The following is a 17,285-nucleotide window of genomic DNA, read 5'->3' on the forward strand; positions in this document are numbered from 1 at the left end:
ACTACATTGAAAATAGAATGGAAAGAAATCAGCATGGAAACTTTGTGAAGCCCTGTCTGCAAAAAGTCGTGACTTGGGTGAAGAAGTCATGGGATAAAATTACTGACAGTTGTGTCACCAAGGCACTATGAGCAGGTTACCTGGATAAGACGTGTTCATTTAAAGAGAGCTATATTGCTGGACATGACAGATTGGGTCCACTTCTTCTGAAGGAAATAGAGGCGCAAGACATCCAGGATGGAATTCAGGGTATGGACACTTAGGACGATGTTGTTGAAAAAGATGAAATGATCATTATAGAATAAAGGTACTTTTTTTTTGTTCGCATTTACCTGTTTATTAAAATTGCTGCCAATGTTCATTAAAATAAGCCCTCCCCTGAAAATAAGCCCTCTGGTGTTTTTCTGTCCAAAAAAATGAATAAGACAGTGTCTTATTATCCGGGAAACATGGTAAGTCTCACCAGTCCTTTCTGTATTTATCCTGCTGGTCATTCCTTACAGAACAATAATATTCCATAATGTTCATATCCCACAATTTACTCAACCATTCTCCAATTGATGGGCATCCATTCATTTTCCAGCTTCTAGTCACTACAAACATGGCTGCCACAAATATTTTGGCACATACAGGTCCCTTTGCCTTCTTTAGTATCTCTTTGGGGTATAAGCCCAGTAGAAACACTGCTGGATCAAAGGGCATGCACGGTTTGATAACTTTTTGAGCATAGTTCCAAATTGCTCTCCAGAATGGCTGGATGTGTTCACAATTCCATCCAATAATGTATCAGTGTTGCTGTTTTCCCACATCCCCTCCAACATTCTATATTATCTTTCCCTATCACTCTAGCCAATCTGACAGGTGTGTAGTGGTATCTCAGAGTTGTCTTAATTTGCATTTCTTTGATTACTAATGATTTGGAGCATATTTTCATATGTCTATAAATAGTTTCAATTTCTTCATCTGAGAATTGTCTGTTCATATCCTTTGACCATTTATCAATTGGAGAATGGCTTGATTTCTTATAAATTAGAGTCAATTCTCTATATATTTTGGAAATGAGGCCTTTATCAGAACCTTTGATTGTAAAAATGTTTTCCCAGTTTATTGTTTCCCTTCTAATCTTGTCTGCATTTGTTTTGTTTGTACAAAAACTTTTCAATTTGATATAATCAAATTTTTCTATTTTGTGGTCAATAGTGATCTCTAGTTCTTCTTTGGTCATGAATTCCTCCTTCTTCCACAGGTATGAGAGGTAAACTATCCTATGCTCTTCCAATTTATTTATAATCTCATTCTTTATGCCTAGGTTATGAACCCATTTTGACCTTATCTTGGTGTACGGTATTAAGTGTGGGTCAATGCCTAGTTTCTGCCATACTAATTTCCAATTTTCCCAGCAATTTTTGTCAAATAATGCGTTCTTATCCTAAAAACTGGGGTCTTTGGGTTTGTCTAACAATATATTATTAAAGTGATTGGCTGCTTTGTCCTTTGAACCTAACCTATTCCATTGATCAGCTAATCTATTTCTTAGACAATACCAGATGGTTTTAGTAACTGCTGCTTTATAATATAATTTTAGATCTGGTACAGCTAGGCCACCTTCATTTGATTTTTTTTTTCATTAATTCCCTTGAAATTCTTAACCTTTTTTTTTTTTTTTCCATATGAACTTTGTTGTTATTTTTTCTAGGTCATCAAAGTACTTTTTTTTGGGAGGGAAATTCCTAAAGGAGAAGTTAAGAGAGCAGCAAGAAGAAATAGATAGCAAAACTATACTAATGGGAGATCTCAATCTTGTTCTCTCAGAACTGAATAAATCAAACAAAAAAAAAAAAAGAAAAAGTTAAAGAAGTAAATAGAACACTAAAAAAAATAGGTATGATAGATCTTTGGAGAAAATTGAATGGAGACAGAAAGGAGTACACTTTCTTCTCTGCAGTTTGATGAAACCTATACAAAAATTGACCATATAGTAGAACATAAAGACTTCAAATCAAATGTAGAAAGGCAGAAACAGTAAATTCATTTTTTTTTCAGATCATGATGCAATAAAAATTGCATTCAATAAAAAACCAGGGGAAAACAGACCAAAAAGTAATTGGAAATTAAATAATCTCATCCTAAAGAATGGATGGGTGAAATAAGAAATCATAGAAATAATTAATAATTTCATCCAAGAGAATGATAATAATGAGACAGCATACCAAAATTTTGGGGATGTAGACAAAGTGGTAATAAGTGGAAATTATATCTCTAGAGGCTTCCTTGAATAAATAGATAAAGAGAAGATCAGTGAATTAGGATTGCAACTCAAAAAGCTAGAGAGAGAGCAAATTATCCCCCTCCCCCAATTAAATATCAGATTTGAAATTCTAAAAATAAAAAGATTAATAAAATTGAAAGTAAAAAGCAATTTAATTAATAAATAAAACTAAGAGTTGGTTTTATAAAAAAAACCTACAAAATTTGATTAGAAAAAAGAAAGATGAAAATCAAATTGTTAGTCTTAAAAATGAAAAGGGAGAACTTTCCATTAATGAAGAGGAAATTAGAGCAATAACTAGTAGTTATTTTGCCCAGCTTTATGTCAATAAATTTGATAACCTAAAGTGAAATGGAGGAATACCTAAAAAAAATATATAGTTTGCACAGAAGAGGAAATACATTGCTTAAATAATCCCATTTAAGAAGAAGAAATAGAACAAGCTATTAAGAAACTCCTTAAGAAAAATTCCCCAAGACCAGATGGATTTACATGTGAATTCTACCAAACATTTAAAGAACAAGTAACTGCAATACTATATGAACTATTTGGGAATAAAAATAAGGAATGAAGGACTCCTACCAAATTCTTTTTATGACACAGACATGGTACTGATATGTAAACCAGGTAGGATGAAAACAGAAAGAAAATTATAGACCAGTCTCCCAAATGAATATTGATGCAAAAATCTTGAATAAATTACTAGCAAAAAGATTACAGAAAATCATCCCCCAGGTAATTCACCACGATGAAGGAGCATTTATATCAGGAATGCAGGACTGGTTCAATATTAGAAAAACTATTACAATATTTTACTATATCAAAAAGCAAATTAACAAAAAAATGATAATATCAATAGATGCAGACATAGCATTTGCTAAAATTCAACACCCATTCCTAATAAAAATAATAGAGAGTATAGGAATAAATGGACTTTTTCTTAAGATGATCAGCAACATCTATTAAAAACCATCAGTAAGCATCATATGTAATGGAAATGAAGTGGAACCATTCCCAGTAAGAAAAAAGATTCCTCACTATCACTATTACTATTCAATTATCAAGTATTAGAAATGCTAACTTTGGCAAAAGAGATGAAAAAGAGATTAAATAAATTAGAACAGGTAATGAGGAAACCAAATTATCACTCTTTGCATATGATATGATAGTATACTTAGAGAACCCCAGAGAATCAACTAAAAAGCCATTAAAAAGAATCCACAACTTTAGCAAATTTTCAGTATACACAATAAATCCGCATAAATCATCAGCATTTTTATACATCACTAACAAAATCCCACAGCAAGCAATACAAAGAGAAATATCATGTAAAACAACTGTCAATAGTATAAAATATTTGGGAATCTGTCTGCAAAGGAAAAATCAGGAACTATATGAGCAAAATGCAAAACACTTTCTGCACAAATAAAGTCAGATCTAAACAATCGGGAAAAACATCAAGTGCTCTTGGATTGGTCAAGCAAATATAATAAAGATGACAATACTACCTAAAGAAATGTATTCTTTTAGTACTATACCAATTAAACTCCCAAGAAAATATTTTACTGACCTAGGAAAAATAACAACAAAATTCATCTGAAAGAACAAAAGGTCAACAATTTCAAAAGAACTAATGAAAAAAAAAGTCAAATTAAGGTGGCCTAGCTGTACCAGATCTAAAACTATATTATAAAGCAGCAGCCATCAAAGCCATTTGGTAGTGACTAAGGTAAAAAAGTGGAATCAGTGGAATAGGTTAGGTTCACAGCACAAAATAGAAAATAACTATAACAATCTAGTCTTTGACAAACCCATAAACCCCTCATCTTTGGGGATAAGATTCACTATTTGACAAAAACTGCTGGGAAAATTGGAAACTAGTATAGTAGAAACAAGGCACTGACCCACGATTAATACCTTGTACCAAGATAAGGTTGAAATGAGTTCATGATCTCGACATAAAGAATGACATTATAGATAAATTAGAAGAATATAGGATAATTTACCTCTCAATCCTATGATGGAGGAAGGAATTTGTGACCAAAGAAGAACTAGAGATCATGACTGATCACAAAATAAATAATTTTGATTTTATTAAGTTAAAAAAACGTATAAACAATGCAGACAAGATTAGAAAGTAAGCAATAACCTGGGGAAACTTTTACATTCAAAGCTCCTCATAAAAGCCTTATTTCTAAATATATATGTAAATTATTCAAACATAATATTTCAAGCCATTTTCCAATTGAAAAATGGTCAAAGGATATAAACAATTTTCATATAAAAAAATAAAACTATTTCTAGTCATATGAAAAGGTGCTTGCAAAAAAATTGATTAGAGAAATGTAAATTAATACAACTCTGAGATACCACTACTCACCTCTCAGATTGGTTAAGATAATAGCAAAACATAATAATGAATATAGGAAATGATGTAGGAAAACTGGGACACTGATACATTGTTGTTGGAACTGTGAACGAACCCAAACATTCTGGAGAGCAATTTGGAATTGTGAAAGTTATCAAGCTGTGCATACCCTTTGATCCAGCAATGTTGCTACTGGGCTTATATCCCAAAGATATGTTAAATGAGAGAAAGGGACTTACATGTGCAAAAATGCTTTTGACAGCCCTTTTCATAATGGCAAGAAACTGGAAGCTGAATGGATGCCCATCAATTGGAGAATAGCTGAATAAATTATGGTATATGAATGTTAAAGAATATTATTGTTTTGTAAGAAATGACCTAAAGAATGATGTCAGAGAGGCCTGGAGAAACTTACATGAATTGATGCTAAGTGAAATGAGCAAAAGCAGGAGATCTTTATACACAGCAGCAACAAGACTATGTGATGATCAATCCTGATGGACTTGACTCTCTTCAACATTGAGATGATTCAAACCAATTCCAATTGTTCAGTAACAAAGAGAATCATCTACACCCAGAGAGAGGCTATGGGAACTGAGTGTGGACCACAAAATAGCATTTTCACTCTTTCTGTTTTTGTTTGCTTGCATTTTTGTTTTTATTCTCATGTTTTTCTTTCTTTCTAGGTCTGATATTTGTGTGTGTGTGTGTGTGTGTGTGTGTGTGTGTATCCAGTAGAAACAGCTGAAACAATGGGTATGGACAGTTTGCTAATTTTTTGAGCATAGTTCCAAATTGCTCTCCAGAATGGCTGGATCCATTCACAGTTTCACCAACAATATATTAGTGTCATCCCCTCCAACATTCATCATTATTTTTTTTTCCTTTCATCTTAGGCCAATCTGAGAGGTGTATAATACTATCTAAGAGTTTTCTTAATTTGTAATTCTCTGATCAATAGTGATTTAGAACATGTTTTCATAAATCTAGAAATAATGTTAATGTTTTTATCTGAAAATTGTCTGTTCATATCCTCTTACTATTTATCAATTGGAGAATGTCTTGAATTCTTATAAACTTGAATCAATCTCTATATATTTTAGAAAAGAGGCCTTTATTGGAACCCTTAAATGTAAAAATATTTTACCAATTTATTGCTTCCCTTCTAATCTTGTCTGTATTTGTTTTGTTTGTACAAAACCTTTTTTTTTTAACTGAAAGTAATCAAAATTATCTCTTTGGTGTTCAGTAATGAGTTCTGATTCTTCTTTTGTCACATATTTTTCCCTGCTCCACAGATCTGAGAGAAACTATCCTTATCTTCTACCTTATCTTCATATATGGTGTTAGATGTTGGTCAATGCCTAGCTTCTGACTTAGTGTTTTCCAATTTTCCCAAAGGTTTTTTTTTTCAAATATTGAGTTCTTATGCTAAAAGCTGGGTTCTTTGGTTTTGTCAAATATTAGGTTGCCATAATTATTAACTATTTTGTCCTGTGAACATCACCTATTCCACTAATCAACTACTCCATTTCTTAGCCAGTCCCACATGGTTTTGATTACTGCTGCTTTATAATATAGTTTTAGGTCTGGTACAGCTAGGCCAGCTTCATTGACATTTTTTTTTCTTTGCTTTGAAATTCTTGACCTTCTGTTCTTCCAGATGAACTTTGTTATTTTTTTTTTAAGATCTGCAAAAAATTTCTTGGGAGTTTGATTGGCATGGCACTGATAATGATTGAAATTCTACTGATTAAGTAGAATAATATAGGTAGATTTGTTGCATTTATTGTATGAGCTCTGCTTATTAATGAGCACTAGGTATTTTTCCAGCCAATTAGATCTTACTTCATTTGTGTGGAAAGTGTTTTGTAGTTTGTTTGTTTGTTTGTTTGTTTGGTTGGTTTTATATAGTTCCTGACTTTCCCTTGGCAGATTTATCCTGAAATATTTTATACTACATTTTATATACTATACTTTATAGTAAAAACTAAAAAACATTTTATACTATACATTGAAATGTCCATTTTCAATGGAATTTTTCTTTGTATTACTTACTGGTGGACTTTGTTGCTAATATTTAAAATGCTGATGATTTATGTGAACTTGTTATGTATCCTGCAACTTTGCTAAAATTGTGAATTGTTTCTAGTAATTTTTTAGTTATTCTCTAGGGTTATCTAAGTATACCATCAAATCTGTTATGGGCCAGAACTCTTGTACTTAAAACAAGGATTTATACAAGGTGTTAATTCAGTGGAATTGATAAATATAATGGTTGTCTAGTTTAACATGGTGATTAATAGTTCTTTAGTTCAGTACATGTACTTAGTTCTTAATATAGGTCTACAAGAGCATATAAGCTGAGACAAACTCAGCCAGAGATAGAGCTAGAGAAGACAAGTGGACTGGAGGCAGGAGCTCATGCTCTCAGAGCCAAGGAGAGATAGATTCATTCCATTGTCCATTTTTGTGGTGGCTGGAAGCTGAAGCACAAGCCTTTAGACTCAGAGCCACATTCATTCATTTCATCTCAAATCACCTTGGTGGCTGGCCTCCTGCACTTTTTCTACTGAGACTGAGGCAGGTCTGAAAGGCTCTCCAGAAAGCTGATCCAGGCCCCAGACAAAAAAACTACATTGTGAAGGGGATAATAAAGGATTTGAATTTTAACACCTGGCTTTTCTCATGATAATTACTCAACTGAAACGAGGCTGGTCCAGAGACCTCCAGAAAACCAGCCGAGAACATTACACATATGATCTGCAAAGAGTGATGATTTGTTTTCCTCATGACTTATACCAATTATTTAATCTTTTTTTCTTCTCTTCTTGCCAAAGCAAACATTTCTAATACAATATAGAATACCAATGGTAATAGTGGGCAGCCTTGTTTTACTCCTGATCTTATTGCAAATGGTTCTAGTTTGTCCCCATTACATACGATGCTTGCTGATGCTTTTAAAGAGATACTACTGATCATTTTAAGGGAAAGTACACTTATTCCTATACTCTCTAATGTTTTTAATAGGAATGGATGTTTCATTTTCTCAAATGTTTTATCTTTATCTATTGAGATAATCATATGATTTTTGTTAATTTGGTTATTGATAAGGTCAATTATGCTGATAGTTTTCTAAAATTGAACCAGTTCTGCATTCATGGCATAAAACCTACTTGGTCTTGGTTTATTGTCCTATAGATGATTTTCTGTAATCTTTTTGATAATATTTTAAGATGTTTGCATCAATGTTCATTTGGGATATTGGTCTATAATTTTCTTTTTCTGTTTTTTGCCCTACCTGGTTTTGTATCAGCACAAAATGTGTGACATAAAAGGAATTTTGAAGGAATCCTTCTTACCCTATTCTTTTCAAATAGTTTGCATACTATTTGAATTAATTGTTTATTAAATGCTTAGTAGAATTTACGTGTAAATCCATCTGCCACAGAGATATTCTCTTCAGGAGTTGATTAATAGTTTGTTCTCTTTCTTTTTCTAAAATGGGACTATTTAAATAATTTATTTTTCTCTTGTTAATGTGGCAATCAACATTTTTGCAAATTTTCCTTCATTTCACTCAGATTATCAAATTTATTGACATTTAGTTGGGCAAAATAACTCCTAATTTTGCTCTAATTTCCTCTTTATTGGTGAAAAGTTCTCCCTTTTCATTTTTGAGACTAACAGTTGAATTTCCTCTTTCCTTTTCTAATCAAATTAACTAAAGGTTTATCTATTTCATTGTTATTTTCATAAAACCATCTCTTGGTTTTATTTATTAATTGAATAGTTTTCTCACTTTCAGTTTTATTCATCTCCCCTTTTATTTTTAGAATTTCAAATTTGGTATTTAATTGGGGAATTTTTTTTTCTTTTTCTAGCTTTTTGTTGTTGTGGTGCTTGTTGTTGTAAAGCCAATGCATTGACCTTCTCTTTCTCCATTGTATGCAAGTAAGCATCTAGAGATATAAAATTTCTCTTATTAGCTACTTTGGCTGTATCATACAAAAAGTATGCTCACTACTGTCTCCATTCAATTTTCTTTAAAGATCTATTACACCTAACTTTTTTTCTAAAATTCTATTTACATCCTTTACTTCTTATGTATTTTGTGATTTGATTCATCTGGTTCTGAGAGAGTAAGTTTGAGATCCCTCAAGTATAGTTTAGTTGTCTAATTCTTCTTCTTTTTTTTTTCTAATTCTTGTTCTATTGTCTTGTAACATTTATTATTCATTTTCTCATCCTTTTTTTTTTTAATTTAATTTTATTTAATAATAACTTTGTATTGACAGAATCCATGCCAGGATAATTTTTATACAACATTATCCCTTGCAATCGCTTATGTTTCGTTTTTTCCCCTCCCTCCCTCTACCCCCCCTCCCAAGATGGCAAGCAGTCCTATATATGTTAAATATGTTGCAGTATATGCTAGATACAATACATATTTGCAGAACCAAACAGTTCTCCCGCTGCACAGGGAGAATTGGATTCAGAAGGTAAAAATAACTCGGGAAGAAAATCAAAAATGCAAATAGTTCACATTCATTTCCCAGTATTCCTTCTTTGGGTGTAGCTGTTTCTGTCCATCATTTATCCATTGAAACTATGTTAAGTCTCTTTGTCATAGAAATCCACTTCCATCAGAATACATCCTCATACAATATCGTTGTCGAAGTGTATAATGATCTCCTGGTTCTGCTCATCTCACTTAGCATTAGTCCATGTAGGTCTCTCCAAGCCTCTCTGTATTCATCCTGCTAGTCATTCCTTACAGAGCAATAATATTCCATAACATTCATATACCACAATTTACCCAGTCATTCTCCAATTGATGGGCATCCATTCATTTTCCAGTTTCTAGCCACTACAAACAGGGCTGCTACAAACATTTTGGCACATACAGGTCCCTTTCCCTTTTTTAGTATCTCTTTGGGGTATAAGCCCAATAGAAACACTGCTGGATCAAAGGGTATGCACAGTTTGATAACTTTTTGGGCATAATTCCAGATTTCTCTCCAGAATGGTTGGATTCGTTCACAACTCCACCAACAATGCATCAGTGTCCCCGTTTTCCCGCATCCCCTTCAACATTCATCATTATTTTTTTCTGGCATCTTAGCCAATCTGACAGGTATGTAGTGATATCTCAGAGTTGTCTTAATTTGCATTTCTCTGATCAATAGTGATTTGGAACACTCTTTCATGTGAGTGGTAATAGTTTTAATTTCTTCATCTGAAAATTGTCTGTTCATATCCTTTGACCATTTATCAATTGGAGAATGGCTTGATTTTTTATAAATTTGAGTCAGTTCTCTATATATTTTGGAAATGAGGCCTTTTTCAGAACCTTTAATTGTAAAGATGTTTTCCCAGTTTGTTGCTTCCCTACTAATCTTGTTTGCATTCGTTCTGTTTGTACAAAGGCTTTTTAATTTGATATAATCAAAATTTTCTATTTTGTGATCGGTAATGGTCTCTAGTTCATCTTTGGTCACAAATTTCTTTCTCCTCCACAAGTCTGAGAGATAAACTATCCTACGTTCCTCTAATTTATTTATAATCTCGTTCTTTATGCCTAGGTCATGGACCCATTTTGATCTTATCTTGGTATGTGGTGTTAAGTGTGGGTCCTTGCCTAATTTCTGCCATACTAATTTCCAGCTATCCCAGCAGTTTTTATCAAATAATGAAATCTTATCCCAAAATTTAGAATCTTTGGGTTTGTCAAACACTATATTGCTATAGTTGACTATTCTGTCTTGTAAACCTAACCTTTTCCACTGATCATCTAATTTATTTCTTAGCCAATACCAAATGGTATTTGGTGACTGCTGCTTTATAATATAATTTTAGATCAGGTACAGCTAGACCACCTTCATTTGATTATTTTTCATTGATTCCCTTGAGATTCTCGACTTTTTATTGTTCCATATGAATTTTGTTGTTATTTTTTCTAAATCATTAAAATATTTTCTTGGAAGTCTGATTGGTATAGCACTAAATAAATAGATTAGTTTAGGGAATATTGTCATCTTTATTATATTCACTCGGCCTATCCGAGAGCACTTAATATTTTTCCAATTATTTAAGTCTGACTTTATTTGTGTGAAAACTTTTTTGTAATTTTGCTCAAATAATTCCTGACTTTCCTTTGTTAGGTAGATTCCCAAATATTTTATGCTATCAACAGTTATTTTGAATGGAATTTCTCTTTGTATCTCTTGCTCTTGGATTTTGTTGGTGGTGTATAAGAATGCTGAGGATTTATGGGGATTTATTTTGTATCCTGCTACTTTGCTAAAATTATGAATTATTTCTAATAGCTTTTTAGTAGAATCTCTGGGGTTTTCTAGGTATACCATCATATCATCTGTAAAGAGTGATAGTTTGGTTTGCTCATTGCCTACTCTAATTTCTTTAATCTCTTTCTCGACTCTTATTGCAGAGGCTAGTGTTTCTAAAACAATATTGAATAATAATGGTGATAGTGGGCAACCTTGCTTCACTCCAGATCTTACTGGGAAAGGTTCCAGTTTTTCCCCATTGCATATGATGCTTACTGATGGTTTTAAATATATGCTCCTGACTATTTTAAGGAAAAGTCCTCTTATTCCTATGCTCTCAAGTATTATTAGGAATGGCTGTTGGATTTTATCAAATGCTTTTTCTGCATCTATTGAGATGATCATATGATTTTTGTTTGGTTGGTTGTTGATATAGTCAATTATGTTAATAGTTTTCCTAATACTGAACCAGCCCTGCATTCCTGGTATAAATCCTATTTGGTCATAGTGTATTATCCTGGGGATGATTTTCTGTAATCTTTTTGTTAATATTTTATTTAAGATTTTAGCATCAATATTCATTAGGGAGATAGGTCTATAATTTTCTTTCTCTGTTTTCAGCCTACCTGGTTTAGGTATCAGTACCATATCTGTGTCATAAAAGGAGTTTGGTAGGACTCCTTCAATCCCTACTTCTTCAAATAGTTTATTTAGCATTGGAGTTAATTGATCTTTAAATGTTTGATAGAATTCAGATGTAAATCCATCTAGTCCTGGGGATTTTTTCTTAGGGAGTTGATTGATAATTTGTTCTATTTCTTTTTCTGAGATAGGAGTGTTTAGGATATTTACTTCTTCCTCTGTTAGTTTAGGCAAGCTATATTTTTGGAGGTATTCTTCTATTTCATTTAAGTTGTCGAATTTATTGGCATAAAGTTGGGCAAAGTAACTCCTAATTATTGCTCTAATTTCCTCTTCGTTAGTGGCGAGTTCTCCCTTTTCCTTTTTAAGACTAACAATTTGATTTTCCTCTTTCCTTTTTTTAATCAGATTTACTAAGGGTTTGTCTATTTTGTTGGTTTTTTCATAGAACCAACTCTTAGTTTTATTAATTAATTCAATAGTTTTTTTTTACTTTCAATTTTATTGATCTCTCCTTTTATTTTTTGAATTTCAAGTTTAGTGTTTGATTGGGGGTTTTTAATTTGTTCCTTTTCTAGCATTTTTATTTGCAAGCCCAATTCATTGACCTTCTCTTTCTCTATTTTATTCAAATAGGCCTCTAGAGATATGAGATTTCCCCTTATTACGGCTTTGGCTGCATCCCATACATTTTGGTATGATGTCTCATTATTATCGTTTTCTTGGATGAAGTTATTAATTATGTCTATAATTTGCTGTTTCACCCAATCATTCTCTAGTATGAGATTATTTAGTTTCCAATTATTTTTTGGTCTACTTTCCTGTGGCTTTTTATTGAATGTAATTTTCAATGCATCATGGTCTGAAAAGGATGCATTCACTATTTCTGCCTTACTGCATTTGAGTTTGAGGTTTTTATGTCCTAATATATGGTCAATTTTTGTATAAGTTCCATGAACTGCTGAAAAGAAGGTGTACTCCTTTCTGTCCCCATTACATTTTCTCCAGAGATCTATCATATCTAATTTTTCTAGTATTCTATTTATCTCTTTGACTTCTTTCTTATTTATTTTGTGGTTTGATTTATCTAATTCTGAGAATGCAAGGTTGAGATCTCCCACTATTATAGTTTTACTGTCTATTTCTTCTTTCAGCTCTCTTAATTTCTCTTTTAAGAATTTAGATGCTACACTACTTGGTGCATATATGTTTAATATAGATACTGCTTCATTATTCATTCTACCCTTTAGCAAGATATAGTGCCCTTCCTTATCTCTTTTGATTAGATCAATTTTTGCTTTAGCTTGATCTGAGATCAGGATGGCTACCCCTGCTTTTTTTACTTCACCTGAAGCATAGTAGATTTTGCTCCAACCTTTTACCTTTAACCTGCATGTGTCACCCCTCTTCAGGTGTGTTTCCTGTAAACAACATATTGTAGGATTCTGGCTTTTAATCCATTCTGCTAACCGCTTCCTCTTTATAGAGGAGTTTACCCAGTTCACATTTATGGTTAAAATGACCAATTCTGTATTACTTGCCATCTTGTTAACCCCGGTTTATGCTTTTCTCCCTTCTTTCCCCTTTCCCCCCCTTCCCAGTATTAAGCTTGTGAGCACCACTTGCTTCTCACAGCCCTCCCTTTTTTTAGTATTCCTCCCCCCCCCTTAGAGTTCCTCCCCCTAACTTATCCCTTTCCCTCTCAGTTACTGTATTCCCTTCCACTTAGCTTATTCCTTCCCTTTTCACTTTTCCCTTCTCACTTTTCAATGAGGTGGGAGAAGTTTCACCATAGATTGAATATGTCTAAAATTTTTCTCTTAATGCCAATTCTGAAAGCAGTAAAATACTCCCTATATTCATCCCTCTCCATTCTTTCTCTCAGATATAATAGGTTTTCTTTGCCTCTTCATGAAATGTGGTACCCCCACTTTCCCCTTTTTCTGGTACAATGTCCTTTCAACATCTAGTTTCTAGAACAAGGTATACATGTTATACATCTTTATAGCCGAAATATAGTTCCCAAGATTAATCTTTACCTTTTTAGATTTATCTTGAGTTCTGTACTTGTAGATCAAATTTTTTGTTAAGTTCTGGCTTTTTCATTAGAAATAGATGAAATTCGCTTACTTCGTTGAATGTCCATCTTCTTCCCTGGAAAAAGATGCTCATTCTCGCTGGGTAAGTTATTTTTGGTTGCATGCCAAGTTCCTTAGCCTTTCGGAATATCATATTCCAGGCCCTTCGCTCCTTTAATGTGGATGTTGCCAGATCCTGGGTGATCCTTATTGTTGCTCCTTGATACTTGAATTGGGTTTTTCTAGCTGCTTGCAGTATTTTTTCCTTCGCCTGAGGGTTCGGGCATTTGGCCACTATATTCCTTGGTGTTTTGATTTTAGGATCCCTTTCAGTAGGGGATCGATGAATTCTTTCAATGTTTATTTTTTCCTCTGTTCCTATGACTTCTGGGCAGTTCTCTTTGATAATTTCCTGGAAAATAGTGTCCAGGCTCTTTTTTTCATCATACTTTTCTGGGAGTCCGATGATTCTCAGGTTGTCTCTCCTGGATCTGTTTTCCAGGTCTGTCTTCCCCAGAAGGTATTTCACATTCTTTTCCATTGTTTGATTTTTTTGGATTTGCTTGACTGATTCTTCTTGTCTCCTCGAGTCATTCAATTCCATTTGTTCAACCCTGATTTTCAGTGAAGTATTTTCTTCACTCACTTTTTTAAGATCTTTTTCTAATTGTCCAATTGAGTTCTTTTGTTCTGTGGAATTTTTTTCCATTTTGCCAATTTTGTTTTCCAGTTCACCAATCCTATTTTTCAAGGATTTGGTTTCTTTATCCACTCTCTCTTTAACTGACTTCTCCAGGCTCTTTTGCCAAGCCTCCCTCTCCTTTTGCCAAGTCTCCCTCTCCTTTTGCAAAGCCTCCCTCTCCTTTTGCCAAGCCTCCTTCTCCTTTTCCCATTTTTCTTCTAGCTCCCTTGTGAGAGCCTTTTTAATTTCCTCCATGAGATTCATCTGTGTTGAGGAACATATGATCTCCTCCTTTGGGGATTCACCTGGGGACTGTTTGTTTTTAGTCTCCTCAGGATTTGGAGTCTGCTCTTTATCTGTATAGAAGCTGTCAAGGGTTAAAGTCTTTTTCAGTTTCTTGCTCATTCTGTCTAATTTTCAAAGACAAACTATCAAAGAAACAGAAGAAAAAAACCCTTGAATGGAGGCTACTTTCTTTGGGGGAGGGGCAGGGTATCCGTGAGGCATGGGTCCTACTGTGCTGCGGCGCCTGCGCTCTGAGATCCGAGAGCGCGCTGAGACACTGTGGGGGAAGGGTGGCCACGTCCCGAGAGACTCCAGCTGTTTAGGGTTGTATTCTTCACCCCCGGTGTTTTTAGCTTCTCTGCTGGGCTGCTGACTTGCTGCTGGAGCAAAGTATCTAATCCTGTAGCAAAGCTCTCCCCTCAGAGACGACCCCCTCTCCACTCTGCTCGGCTCTGAGCTGCTTTCTGTGCTCTCGCTGCAGCTGCTGCCCGCAGTCTGCTTCTGATCTAATAACCGTCCCCGTCCTCGCGAAAAACAGACCTTTCTTGACGAGTTTCAAGGATGGTTTCTCTTGGTAAGTAATTGTATGTTTTTTTTTTTTTTTCAGTCGAGCATTAATTCAGAGGCATGAAATGAAATGGATAGTGAGAGAAAAACACGGAGGTTACACAGCATTGTGTCTCCTCTCCGCCATCTTGGCCGGAAGTCCCTGTCTATTTCTTCTTGTAGCTCTCTTAACTTCTTTAGGAATTTGCATACTATACCACTTTGTTCATATATGTTTAATATTGATATTACTCCAATGTCTATGGTACTCTTTAGCAAGATAAAGTTATCGACTTTATCTGTTTAAATTAAATCTACTCTTTTTTTTGCTTGATCTGAAAGCAGGATCCTTATCCCTGATATTTTTTAAAATTTCATCTGAAGCATAGTAAATTCAGCCCCAGCTTTTTATCTTTACTCCTTATTTATCACTCTGCTTTAAATGTGTTTCTTGTAAATGACATATTGTAGGATTATGGCTTTCAATCCACTCCACTTTCAATCCACTTCTATTTGGGGGGGGGGGGGAGTTCATCCCATTCACATTCACAATTAACATAAATTATTTTGTATTTGTTGCCTTATTATTTATCCCAAGTTATATTTTTCTGTTTCCTTTTCCCTTTTCCTCCTCCCTAATCTTTTGCTTCTGACCACCACCTCCCAAAAACAGCCTTTCCTGTTTAGAAATCCTCCCTCTTTCATACACCTTTCCCTTTCTACTTCTTTTCTCCCTTCTATTAGTCTTCCTCTTTCTTTTCTCTTTTCCTCTCCCACTTCCCTATGTGGCAAGATGTAATGTCCAGACTAGTTTTCTGGAGCACTTTGGGATCAGCCTAAATCGTTGTTCTTAGTAGAAGTATGAAGAAGGCAGGAGAGCTATCATGTGGGTGGTCAAAGATGGGGTCTGGAATTGAGTGTCTTCTCTTGTTTCTGTGGCTGAGAGCTGTGGCTGAAAGAGTGTTCCCAGTTGTCTCTGTCCTTAAATACTTCAATATGATTATATGATTACACTGAGCAAGGGTCAGCTGTAGAACATTACATCACATTATGTACCACACTAAGTATGTGCTTATCTAGAGAATCATTATATCATCAATCATACTGAGGCTTAAGTATACCTTTTCAGAATTCCAGCCCTCTACATCTTCTGATTTCTTTTGTTTTAGAACACAGGTTGTCACGCCCTCCCTGACTTCTCATGAAGGAAGATGAAAACATGAAAGAGAAATGGGTAATCAAACCAGATATTGTTAGCTGGTTTACTCTGGGCTGAAAATGAAACAGCTATACATAAATTCATCAACATGGGAGGTATTACACAAGCACATAGTAATATAGCATTCTAGTAGTGATTTAACAAATAGCATGAACCAATATAGTGATATAGCAAACAATATGAATATTCATGTCCATAAGTCCTAGAAGGAGGTTATATAAATAACAATCACACATATACTTTCTTCAGCAGCCAAGAGATAGTCCAAAACCAATCTATTGCCCATTATTTCATGTGTCAGGGAGTCCAATGATTCCTGCTGGTTTTAAAGTCCTGCAGCAGTCTTAGTAACAATTTTGGATGTTCATGAGTCAATTGCCATAGAGCCATGCTCTTTCAGTGGTAGATACAATCAGTGATGGAACCATCTCATGTTTCTTGGGTCTTCTCCTTCATTTCAAGGGTCTTCTCCATCTCTCTATAATGGATAAGGAGAATATGGCTCATTGGCACCCATCTGATTCCTCTCCATCTGTAGAACTTCAAGCAAACCCTCTAAGTGGTTAGTCTATCTGACCCCTTCCTTTCACCACTTTCTGGATCTCTCCACATCATCTGACTATTATCTAAAGATACTGGAGCTGCTTGCACTGGACACTGCCCTTCTAGTGGGTTATAAAATCTGTCTGTCAGAGTCAGTGCATCTTTTTCAAAAATCAATAAAATTAATAGTATAAAGGGCTAAATTTAAAAGTTCTCTAGGGTTACCTGTGTCTCCCCTTTTCTTTTGTTTTTGGAAGAGCATCCTGATGTCTCTGTTTCTCCTCTCTACTGTTAACTGTCCTTGAGTATTACACACAGTGGTGTGTAAAATCTTATACTATGCACAAAAGTCTGCAACTTTTA

This window comes from Antechinus flavipes, chromosome 1 (genome assembly GCF_016432865.1).
Source record: "Antechinus flavipes isolate AdamAnt ecotype Samford, QLD, Australia chromosome 1, AdamAnt_v2, whole genome shotgun sequence".
NCBI classification, from domain to species: domain Eukaryota; kingdom Metazoa; phylum Chordata; class Mammalia; order Dasyuromorphia; family Dasyuridae; genus Antechinus; species Antechinus flavipes.